The sequence below is a fragment of the Lissotriton helveticus genome, chromosome 1_1, assembly GCF_964261635.1.
Source record: "Lissotriton helveticus chromosome 1_1, aLisHel1.1, whole genome shotgun sequence".
NCBI lineage: Eukaryota > Metazoa > Chordata > Amphibia > Caudata > Salamandridae > Lissotriton > Lissotriton helveticus.
In genome coordinates this window covers 1,169,033,543-1,169,037,070 of record NC_136057.1, presented here as the reverse complement: position 1 = coordinate 1,169,037,070, position 3,528 = coordinate 1,169,033,543, and positions in this window count along the sequence as shown.

Sequence of the window (3,528 nt, the reverse complement as noted above, 5' to 3'; positions counted from 1 at the left end):
TGGAGGGTACTGGAACGGAGGGAACGTGAGGGAACATAGGGGGTGATCAGGGGTTGCAGAATTGCAGGACCAAGGTGGTGGAAGGCTTTATGTAGAGTACACATAGCTTTAAATTGTACTCTGGCGGCTATGGGGAGCCAGTGAAGTTCCACGATGGCGGTCCTTGCTGACTCCCAGCGAGGGAGATTGTAGAGCAGACGGGCCGCACTGTTCTGGGTGACTTGAAGTTTCTGAATGACATAGGAAGGGGCTCCCATATAGAGGACATTACCATAGTCCAGGCGGGATAGTATAAGGGCCTGGACTAGAATCCTCCTGGCCTGGAATGGGAGCAGAGGGAGCACCTTCCGTAGCATCCTCATCAAGCCAAAACAGGTGGCTGCGGTCTTTGTGGCTTGGGCTGAGAAGTTCAATGCGGTGTCCAACCAAACCCCCAGGCTTTTTATTTGGGGTTTGGGAGCAGGAGGCGGGCCCAAACATGGAGGCCAGATGGATGAAAAGACAGAGGGCGAGGGGTTGCCCAATAAGATGACATCTGTCTTCTCCCCATCATCTCTTGACAAAATAAACAATCTAACAAACATTCTTATTTGCAAAAAATAGACACTAAACTTCCTTTGATAATCCTTTAACTGGGTTTGTGGCACCAGTCACGTGGTCGAGTCTGCATGCCTTCATGCTTCCCCACTCCTTTGTTACAATATGCACTATTGAAATGATGGTGAAAGGGGGCCAGGACCTACCACAAATCAAGAAACGTCCTATTCCTGCTCTGCTTTACGCGGACGACGCGGTCAATTTAGCACGTACCCCCATGGAACTTCAGCGCGCCCTAGTCAGATACCACACATTCATGGCTAACTTGGATCTAACAATGAACATAAACAAAACGTTTGTTATGACTCTAGGCAGTATTCCACATAGGTCTAAAGCAATTTTTCTAGACAGTATCAAGCTCGAATCCGCAAATAGGTATCCATATCTGGCTATTGTTGTTGACAACAAACAGTCGTGGAAACAGGCTATTGATACAAGGAAGCTGCTGTTTACTAGAGCAACTGCGGCCCTAACTAGTTTTTCACGTAGACTTGGCAAGCGGCCTCCAACTGAGCTAATATACATCTATAAGACAAAATGTATAGCCACTGCAATTTATGGGGCTGGGATATGGGGCTATGTGAAGGCGGACCTAATACAAAAAGTGGAAAACTCTTTTTTTAGATACCGCCTTGCTTTACCTCAGGGCTCCGCAACCTATTCTTGCCACATGGAGTTAGGCATCCCATTTCTGACAGATCTGAAAGCAATCCAGCCCCTCTTCGTGTGGCACCGCATATGGACATCCACAAAAACATCTTTTTCTCAAAATCTTATTTTGGATTGCCACTCGCTTGAAAAAGCCCACAAGATAGGATGGATTGCTAACGTGAGGAATTTTTTCTATGATATAGGTTTGGCGGACTATTTTCATAAGCCCTTAGAGATTGCAGAAGTGTCTAGGAAATCCTTTAAGCTAACCTGCCTGACTCACCTAGAACAGCTGCGCCTAAGTAACGAGGTGACAAAAAGTAGTGTAGAACACTCAATATTGGTCCAAACAACATTGCTCATCCAGCCTTATCTGACTTTTAATCTTACTCCTTATGAAAGGTTACTTTTAACTAGGTTCAGGCTGAAAATTATTCACCATCTTATCACCTTTCCCCGAATAAATGACTGGTCTAGAAGTTTACCCCCATGCCCATGTGATGAAACATCTACTCAAACAACTATACATGTTGTCTTGTTCTGCAAATTTTATATGGCCCAAAGGAAACAATGGTTAATTCCTATATTAAAGTTAATGAACATACGTAGATGCCGACCGGCATTCCTCTGACTGCAATTCTTAGAGGAAGAGGTTACATCGAACCAGATAGTCAGATTTCTGAAATCAATATTGAGATGTAGGACCAGCCTAGTGACCAGTATGAACTTGACATGAATTTGAATTTGTTAAATCGATTTCGTATCTGTACTTTTTTAAACGAGATAATTAACTTCTTAAATTGTGAAGAGATTGATACTCATTTAAACGTTCCTTATGTTTATGTAGACTGAATCCGCTCTTCCTTTTTAAATAACTCTTTTATTGTGTAATTAACTATCTTATTTTATATGTAATTTTATGGTTCTTCTAAATTATGAAAACTGAATAAAGTATTTTTGAATTTGAATTTGACTATTGAAATGACCCCGAGCACATCTTAGAAAATAAATGTTCCCTCAGTTGCAAATGTAGCCAAACTTTTTTTTAAAACACTAGAGAAGGCTATGAAACACAACTGTGGACAAGCAGATGAAGAAAGCTTGTGAGGAATTCGCACGACTCACCAAGTATAACATTAGCACTAATTTTAAAGAAGTAGTTCCCAAACGAACACTAAAAGTACTGCGTAATGAAACTGTAGTTGGCCGGTGCTCCTGAAATAAAAAGCGTACGTGAAGCATCGGGAGCCCCACCAATAAGGGAGCAGGAAATAAAAGCAAAGAGGGAGTGAACAAATTGAAGCAAATGTTGGAATAACATCCTCTGTGTGGGCAGATTACAGCAGGTCTGGCAGTCAGCACATGGGCGCTGATGCTTGACCTAAAAAATGAAGAAAGTTCAAGAATAATCGATTTTCAAAATATCAGGAAATTAATAATATTCAAACACAAACATGGTTATTGTAGAAATAATCGTAGATTGTGTAAGAAAATATTCCAATTATATCTCAGGTTGCATAGCACATCAGATAAATGACCAAGGTGGACTACACTTGGAAACTCTCAGTTTTTAATTATAAATTCTATTTGTTTCAGCTGTTTTAAAAGCCCACTTACTCATTAGGCTTATATCATCTTTTCATTGTTTACATATTTTGATTGAACTGTTAATTCCTGTAGGTGCAGCATCTTGCTATGGAAGATGTAACTGCACTGACCCTGACAATCTGTTACTCTGTTTAGCACCAATGTTGATGTCATGTGGTGTTACCTCATGAGCTAAGGTGTGTCAATGAATCTGTGAATTCTCTTCATTTAACTTGATACGCAGAGTTTATGCCACTGAGAAGTGACTTTGGAATTTCTGTGCATGCATCAGTAAAAAGGAAAATATTTTTGCAAGTGGGAAGGCCTATGCTACCTGCTCGAAACCAAGCTTCAAAGCTTTCCTGTGCAGTAGAATGAGATGGTCTTATTTAGGTATGACCAGGCTTGGCTAGTGGAGTAAATTCAAATTTGTAGACTGGCATAGTGCACACTGCTACTATGCCGGCTTGCATATCCAGGTATAACTTCACAAGAAATATATTCCAATAGATAAATGAGGGGCATAAGGAATAAAGTGGGTTCTAATATTCTTTATGGCACAGTGTTTTTACATTGTGAAAATCACTTCATCCAGGCCACATTGTATTTAATTTTGCAATCATGAGAGTATAAAACAAGGGGGGTACAGCTTGCCAGGCCTGAAGATGGTCGCCGTCTAGGTGAGTTTTTTCG